Source organism: Geospiza fortis, unplaced genomic scaffold (genome assembly GCF_000277835.1).
Source record: "Geospiza fortis unplaced genomic scaffold, GeoFor_1.0 scaffold55, whole genome shotgun sequence".
NCBI lineage: Eukaryota > Metazoa > Chordata > Aves > Passeriformes > Thraupidae > Geospiza > Geospiza fortis.
Genome location: NW_005054308.1, coordinates 6435431 through 6444449, shown reverse-complemented (window position 1 = coordinate 6444449; position 9019 = coordinate 6435431). Strand labels below are relative to the sequence as shown.

The 9019-nt window shown below is 45.7% G+C and overlaps 1 protein-coding gene across 1 annotated transcript in view; it reads left to right on the top strand.

Moving 5' to 3' along the window:
* Nucleotides 1-9019, top strand: part of GLRA1 (glycine receptor alpha 1) — a 35150-nt gene that overhangs the window by 5322 nt on the left and 20809 nt on the right. The gene's annotated exons all lie outside the window — the stretch shown is intronic.

Below are 9019 nucleotides of genomic sequence, written 5' to 3'. Positions count from 1 at the left end.
TTCTTCCTGCAAGGCACTGGAAGGATCAGCAGCAGCCATGCCTAGAAAACTCAACACCAGATTGACTGCTGCCTTCCAGACCTACTTGCATAGCCCAGGAAAGAGCAACTTTTGCATTGTACCAGCATAATAAACTAATGCTAATTCAACAGGTCAGTACCCCTTAAAGAGACAAAGAATTCACCGATTTCTTTTCTCTCACCCTTTCCCCAAAGTATCCAAACAATTTACATTTGTGTTTACAAAGGCAGACAGAACAGGAACCATTTCCCTCCAAAGGAGGTTGTTTGCATTGGGATTTCTTAGCCAAGATTGGTGCAAAATGTCACAGTTCCCTTCCCCTCTGGGGAAAGTGCTGATACAGTCCATCTGATCTGGTGTTATCGATCCCATACACACCTCCAAGCTGCTCTTAAATCCCTCTGATGCTTCAAGAGACTAATGCACAAAAACTGAAAAAATCCAGAAATACAATATTTGTCCTCCCCTCAGCAAGGCCAAAGCCCAGAGGGGGCCTGCAGTGAACAGAAATAGATGGAGGCAGATGCACCCATTGTTCACAGGAGCTGAGCTTTGCCCATTGTGCAGACAATTAGTTCATCCATACAGAGCACCACGGAGAGCTGCTGATTTGGGGACTGCACCACATCTGCCTGGTGCATGGGCACCATTGGCATCCTGTAAATACATCTCTGCTGGGTATAAGTGCCAGCAAAAAGAGCAGCAGAAATCTTGATTTACCAAGCCTCTCAAAATTTAGGTTTTGAGAGGGAGGGCAAAATATAAGAAAATACTTTAGCACCCCTGCTTTCCTTTTGATTCCTCCCTCTTCATTCTTCCATTGAGGCTCACAGCCTGATAGAAATAAAACAAAATAAAAGAAATAAAAGAAGACAAAACACCCAAATGCCTTAGCAGCCAGCCAAGGAAGCCTCCTGTGTTTATCGGTGCCTCGCTGTGGGTGGGAGAAGAGGGAACAGAGCACCGGGGGGCTGCCAGCCCGGGAGTGTTGCATGGCTGGAACAGCAGGGCTTGCAGTGCCATCAATCATCCCCGGCTGCCTTCAGAGCAGAGCTGCTGCCAGCAGCTCCCCAGCCCTGCCTGCGACCACTCGCCCAGAATGCAAATCCCGCGCCCAGCCCCGGCAGGGCCAGAGCGAACACAAATCAATTAAACGGCAGCACAAGGGGGATCAGGGCTGGATCAGTCGGGCTCAGCAGCAAAATGCGGCTGAGCCAGGAATCCTGCAGGAAATCCAAACAAAATCATGATTTTCTCGCCTTTACTTGTTTTCTTCCAATTTTGTTGGTTTTATTCTTTTGTTTCGGCTGATGCCCGTAAAAAGATGCATTGTATAAAGCCTTGAGCAGAGACCCCCTCCTCCTCTCTTTTATGGGGGAGTTACAAAACCTGAAAGCTTGCAAGGGCCAGCTGTTATCAGCACCCTTTAAAAAAGCCTTAGCTCCAAACGTCCCTGCTGGTGACTGTGCAATGTTGGTTCAGTCCCCCATTATGGGAGTTCAGTCCCCCATTACAGCAGGACATGTTCACCACAGGTATCACCTCAGTGAGGAGTGGAGAACCTCTGGCGTGCTGGGTGAGGGAACCTCTCCTGATAACAATTTTGTCCACAGCCTGTCTTCACAAAGTGACTTTCTGAGGGGTATGTTTACAATCCTGTCTCTGTTTGCTCCCAGTGCTTCACCCTCTGGAAGCACTGCTGACCAGGGTAATAGCTGCTGGCACACCCACACACAACACAGAATTCTTTCCTGCACCAGCTCTCCCAAGATCTCATTTACAACCCAAAATGTGTGTCTCCCACCTCTCCTGCCACCCCATGGGCCTGGGAATTGTAAGTATTGTCCAGCTTCCATCCCCATCCATCACACCCTGACACAGAGCTGTGGACTTTGAAATCATCTCCCAGCAGTGTGGCTGACAAAGCAGCAGCCTCATCAAACACAACTTGCTCTCCTGCACCAGGGCTGAAAAAAAATGGAGTTTGGTTTCTTCAGTTCCCTGACGAAACAAAGAGTGAGGAGGAGAAAATCCCTCCTGGGTAGGGAACCCAGGGCTTAGCCATTCCTTCCAGAAGTTACACTTCATTATTACTCATGAATAAACTGATAAATTACACCAGGAATCACAGATGGCACAAAGAGAACACTCAAGTCCAGCAGAGCATTTGTGTTGCAATTACAATGATCAATTCCATCAGAAAACATCAACATGAGTGCTCTCATCACACAACTCATTTTACACAGCACAGATTTCATCAGAGAGCCCCAGTTTTACCACGGGACCCCCAGTTTTGTAGGTAGGTTACACAGGTTAGCTCAGGAGACCTCTTCAAAGGATCTGCAGCAAAAAGTTCGATTCAGAAGATAAAATCCACCAGCACTCTGAACTACATGTCATATCCCTTAAAAGAATTCTATTCATACCACTTCTGATTTAGCAAAAAAAGTTACAATATCCTTACCCCACCTTAACAAGCAGCATAAATCCTTAAAGTAAAACTAATTTTTAAAAAGCTGCTGTAGGGAGCTATTTGAACTGATGGGAGTGACTGCAGAGCTATAGATAGAAGAGCACCCACGACTTCTCGGAATCCTCTGACACTTGTCTGGTCTGTGATCTAAAACCCTCTGACGTCAATTGAGGTTCCCATTGCAGCTCTCCATCCAAACACCAAATCAGGAGCACATCAGCAAAGAGAATATTGTTACCTAGATGATGAAGTTTCATCTTGTTAAGACGTTTTCCCCCTTTATTTACTGCCTTCAGGAGGGGCTGTTTATGCACAACTTTGAAAATCTGACTTAGCCCTCCTGACTTTAAAAGGAATATTGGAGTGTGTGTGTGTGAAGCTACAGACACATGCTTTTGTCTTTGCAAAGATGTTTTCTCTTTTGTTTTTCAACAAAAACCAAAAAGCAATTATAACTTTGGGTTTTTTTGTAAGCCTCTCAGTATAGGCACAGGTGAGAGTCAATGCTGGTGTTTGCTGGATTTATCTCACAAGTGCTTAAAACCTGAGCTTTGACTTGTGTTTCTCTGTTGTTTGAACTGTTTTCAGACCTGTCTCAGAGGCTTAGGATCATACAACCCCAGAAAGTCACTGCATGGGCTCCAAGAGCTATAGATGCTTCTGGAACAGGGAAGAGTTGAGAAAGTCACTAGAGATAATGCCTGTGGCTCAAAAATTAATTTAACAAACACTTTTTAGTATGTGATAAGCGAGAGTAACCACACAACAGCAATCCTTGTGAGGAGCAGACCCAGCACAAAACTGAGCATTATTCCCATACAATTTATTGGTCTCCCTGTGCTATTCCCAACCATATACAACATGCAGATTTCTCCTCCCCCCAGCCAATTGTCTAGTCATTTATTATTTTCTTACTGCTCTGTCCAGGCAGCGTCAGCAAATGTTCCAAGTGCTGGTGTCTTTCCATAGAGTTAATCAGTGTAATTGGGATGGTTTATAGTTCTGGACAGAGTGTTTTGCCATATTGCATAGGAGCCATGGGCTGCAGGAACATGGCAGTGGAGCACAGACACCAGAATGCTGCAGTCTGAAGAGATTTTTCTCACTCCAGTGAAGTTGTTACAGCTTTCCCTGGATGGGAATGACCACAGAGGGTTAATTCCCTGAGGTTCATGAAAAAGTGCCTCCCAGCTCCTCTCCTCAGGTACAGCCACAGGGACCAGTGACAACAGGGTGAAGGACCTTTGAGAGTGTTTTGGGATCCTTTGGGTTAAAACTTTAACTGATTACATCCTGTGACTACTGCAATGCAGTTACTTCTGGTGCAAGAGCTAGAACTGGTTTTAAGAGCTCTCAGCAGCAGAGCACAGCCATCCAGGACAGAAACATTTAACAAGCCTACTCTTCCTTTCCTGTCCCCATCCTTCTGCCACTAATGGAGATAAATAATAGCTCATTGCCCGTTTCTTTCTCAGAGTGAAATGTCTCCCCAGGTTCTCAATTTCCATATTTCTCCAGTCTCACAGTACATGTCCACTCTCCTATCCTGTTCCTGTACTCAGGCCTGCTCCCTGCCTCTCCTGCATGAACACTCCTCTGAATTAAGAAAACAACCACGTCCAAATCCCTTCCCATTCTGTGAGAATTCACTTTAAAAGTCCCCCCTGAGTACACCCCACACCAGGGGCTGTAACACACCAGCAGCTGGGCACGACCAGGGCATTGAGATCCCTACTGTGCAGCCAGCACATCTGTAACACTCTCAGCTCCTTCTACTCAGCACCAGGATAGGCCAAAAATTCAGTATTGGGGCTCTCTTCTCCCACACCCCTCCACTATTCCATCTCCTTTCCACCTCTAATGCTGCAGGCCAGAAATTCAGACAAGGTGATGGAGAAAAACAGGCAGGCAATGAGTTTCATCCTATTTAATTGAATTGCATATCAATATTGATTGTGCTATTAATTTTGATAGTAAATCTAATCATTAAAATAAAAAGTCTGCTTGCAGTCTCTGCCAAGCCTTCCCAGCAGGGGTCTGGCAGCATTCCCCTCTAGATAACATGCTGGTGTGCAGTCAGAAATAAACGTCTGGGTGCAGAGTTTAGGGCTGCCCCTCTTTCTTTTCAGGACAATCTGTCCTTCCTGCTGCAGAGGAGAAGAGAGAGACAGGCAGCCCCAGCATCCTCTGAATCCAGGCTGGGCTCTGCTGAGCTCCAGGGTCTGCTCTGTGCCTGGGGAGAGGGGTCAGGAGGAGGAAGAAGAGGCTGCACTGTTAATCATGGACAGCACAGTGCCTTTCTGTGCCCAGCTCTCTGATGTGCATCTGCCCCTCTCAGAGCCCACTGGAGTCAATAAAACAAAGCTGATGAATTCTCCCACATCCCCCTGCCCCAGCCTGGCTTTGGAGGTAATGGGGGAAGCAGTTATTCTGCACACCTCAGCCTGCCTCAGACCGGATGGATATTTCCCTCCTCTGGGATATTTCTTAAAGAACACATCACATCTGAAGGACAAACACGTGAGGCAGCTCACCCGAACGCTATTCCCAACACATCCCTGCCAAGGTTTCTGGCTTGCTGTGCTTCAAAAATAATAAAGACTCCAAACCAACCGCTTCAGAAACCTCTGAGCAGCACAGAACCAAGGTAGGGGTGACGTATCTTCTATATCTCCCCAACCTGCAGAGATCCCACTTCTCTGGAGCCACTGATGTGGCAGCACTTTACCTTCACAGAGACCTGAGCCTTCCACATTTTGCAGAGAGATATTTCCTTTGCAAACACTTGTTTGGCAACAGTTTGTTTCTGCTGCCAGACATGATTTTTTTGCACTCAGAATTAATGATTAACAATTAAATTCTTTGACAAGGGAATAGAGGCCCTGTGCTAATTAAATTCCTTCATCACTCTTCTTTGAAAAGAAAAAAAAAAGAAAAATGTATTTCTTAGTATCAGCATTCAGCCAGAACAGGGCATTTTGTGATGTTGGACTTAATTAGATGGACAACTATGGCCACAGCCAAAAAAAAAAGTACAAAAATAGTGCTCAAGGATCACACAAATGGGAGGAGGAAGAGAATGAAACAGCCAACTGGAGAGCCAGGAATCAAGTGAACAGACACATCCAGACTGCAGAAGAGCCACTGTCTAAACCAAATAATTGTTTATAAAAATATATCATCTGTTTAGCCGAAACAAAAAGATGCAGGCAGAGTAAACAGTGCCTGAATAGGCTGGGAAAAACCAGCAATAGGTGTCCTGCAAAGCTCTGTTTTAAGGGATGCAATCCTGGGCTGCTCATCGCCACCACTCTCACATCCTGCTCGTGGCTGGACCTCCCGGGGGCCTGCCGGTATCTGCTTACACACCAGCATTAATATCACACAAGATTATGCTAGTTCATCGACCCTTTGAAGAGATCCTTCCCATTGTAGCTGCTGTGATGATTGCCTGATGGCACTTTCTCAGCCAGATCCACTAGGGATTACAGCAGCATAAATAAGATAAGCCTCTGTCTGACTGCTATTAAAATGCTCGGCTCAGACAACTCTTACACCACTGCAAACTCCATCCTCAGTGGGTTTGTTACAGCCTTTGCCTCCCTTTGTTTATTCACAGAATAAGTCTTCTCTCTGAGCAACACAACAGCCCCCACTAAATTTCCAATTCTCTTCCAGTGCCAATAATTTTGGAATCACTCTGCAATTCCCCTCTCCTTGTCTCTGTGAGCCAGGAGACGAACAGTCCTGTGGGACTTTCAAGGGTGTTCTGGAAGGACTGAGGGATGGAGGAAATCCCAGAAAGCTCCCAAGGCAGCACATAAAGCACTAGTCCAGACAGACCTGGAAGAGAGAGGAAGCTGGCAGAATTTTTGAGTGCTGTCTGAGCAAAGCTGCCATTGCAAAGCTCAGCTGTCACAAGCAGAGTGAAGATTTTGGGGCTCTGTTAGACAGAATCCATCCACCTGGGGTGGGTCAGCCTCTCTGCAGCTCCCAGTGATGTTTTTTGCCATTATTTCTAAGATAGAGAGTAGATTTATCTGCCTGCTTCTAGAAAGGCTGCTCCCTATGCACTGCTTTCTTGTAAATCCAGGGGGTGTCTAGTTTTAGGAAAGCATCTAGCAACCAAACAAACTGGGGGGAACTCAGAACTCGCCATTCCCAGGTAAAGCCACACACAGCCAGACAGATTTTAAACCATGCATCAAGCCACAGAAGCCTTGTGTGAGAGTTTCAGCACATCCCCAGGGGTGCTCCCAGGGACTGGTCACAGGGATGGGCAGGAAACTGCAGGAAGCAGTGGGGCTGTGAGAGGGTAGTCCTCTCCCAGAGCTTTCTGAGCTTCAGTTATCCAAAAATTTATTTCCATGCGGGAAGTGAGCCCATGAAATTAATTTATTTGCAGCTTTGATGCAGAAAGGATCAGAAAATGGCACCCAAGAAATACAGATTCACTCATTGGAAGTGGGGTGAATATATTGAGTAGAGGCTTTCACGCTGAATTTAGGGGAAAGATGAGCACGGACTTCTTTTGTTTTTTCTACATCATTTTTTAAAACAAATGCCAGGGGAATTGCAATTTCTAATTATCTTTTTCCACTTAAAGATTATTAGATGCTTATTAGGTTTGTATTGCCTCTCCCCTCCCACACACATTTTCCATTTCCATATACTTCATCCAGTCTACAGTTAATGAGAAGAAATCAGTGTATTGCGCTGTCTGGCATCTTGCTGAAGTGGCAGAAGTCTTTGGTTACCAAGTCATTTGCTGCTTAATTGAAATCTTTTCTCTGGACTCATTGCCATGCAGACACTCCATTGGGATGCAGCAGTCAAGCCGGTATTGATTGTCCTCCCACTCCCAGCTTTCTTCTGCGTTTGCAAATCAATTGCACCCTGTTGCTTTCCTTCTAATAACAAATTAAATTAAAAACCATCACCCATTCCACAACCCCATTTACCCCTGAAACACATTGGTTCTGCTTTGCAGTATTTCCTTGGGGCAGAGATGGGGACAAGACAAGAAAGGAGGCATGGCTGTAGCAAGAGCAAGATGCACACCTTGTCAGAGAGAAAGAAGTGCAGCAGTCTGTTCAGAAATGGTCCAGTGGGGGAGTGGATTCAGTGTACAGAAAGGAGAGAATAAAATCCCAGTTTTAGGCTCTCACTGGAATTAATCTCCCCTCTTCACTGCAAATTAAACTGTTTTTAACAGTCAAAAATCCAGCAATCAGAGAACTCTGTGGCAACTTGCAAAAGGAGCCAGGCTGCAGTTGTGAGTTTGCAGGACTGAAAACCAAGGCTTGGCAAACCATTGCTGCTGACACCAGAAGAGAAAGTCAATGCAATGCAGTTACCAGATTCCTGATTTTGAAATTAAGCAGCCAAGCACTGTTGAATCCCATCTGATTTTTTTTAAATTCTGAGGAATCAAATGGTTCAAAATGCTCTTACCAAGGTTTTATCAAGATAACATGTGTCTTTGGGTTTCAGTTCAAACTTGCATTGGAAGAGCCCATCTTTTAGGGAAGGATCACATTAATACCATGCATAGTTACAGTCCCAAATCCTTCCCAAAAGATCTTGTGTCAGTACTTAGCACTACTCCTGCAGGTCTGAGTGCTGCAATGCAATGCACCAGGCACCTGAACCCACAGGCTCATCCTAACCACATTGCATAGGTGATTTGTGGGAGTTTTTGGATCATCTAGGGAGTTTTACTGAACACTTGCAGCCTGGGAAGAGGCTGCTGTTCAAATAGAAACCATAAATCCAGAGGGAGGGTACTGAATGGTGTCTGCTCCTGTCTAGGAAGTCAAACCTTCCTGCAAAGCTGAGAATGAGCACCTAATACCAAGAGTTGCTCCTCTGTAGATGGCAACAACAGATTTCCTAAGCGCAGATCATCACCCTGCAGACCTTGCAGACTCCTATGGAGTCAGAAGGCACATTGCCAGCCATTGGTTTTGCCTTCTACAGAGAAATTCGTGATTTCACTTCCTGCCCCAGAGCCCACACAGGTCCCAGAAAGATTCCATTTCCTTTCATCTGCAACCCAACATGAGCAAAACTTCAGAATCACACTCCAGACACTCCAGTTCTGTGTTGAACTCAGACCCTGCATTGCAGGTACCAGCAGCAAAGGCTGGGCTGATCAGCAGAACCACCCCTCTCCCCTCCAGCCCCACAGGCTCTGCAATCATGTGATGCTCATTTAAAGCTCAAACTCCACATTTCTCTGATCCTACTTGCCTTTCGGAAAATCATACTGTCAGAGTACTGCATATGCTCCTTGCTATTTGCCCAGTAATTAAGCAGTAATTGCTGCCCAAGGCTAATCTCTGAGTGTATTTTACCTGTGGAGGTCAGCGCCAGAGTTCACATTTGTAATTTAGTGGCACACCAAGGAGCTATACCTAAACTCACAAAAGGATTTTCACTGCTCATCATCTCTCTTCTACTTTGGTGGCAGCTGGGATTCTGTATTTGGAGATGTTTGGGCTGGGCAAACAAATTAGCTGAGAC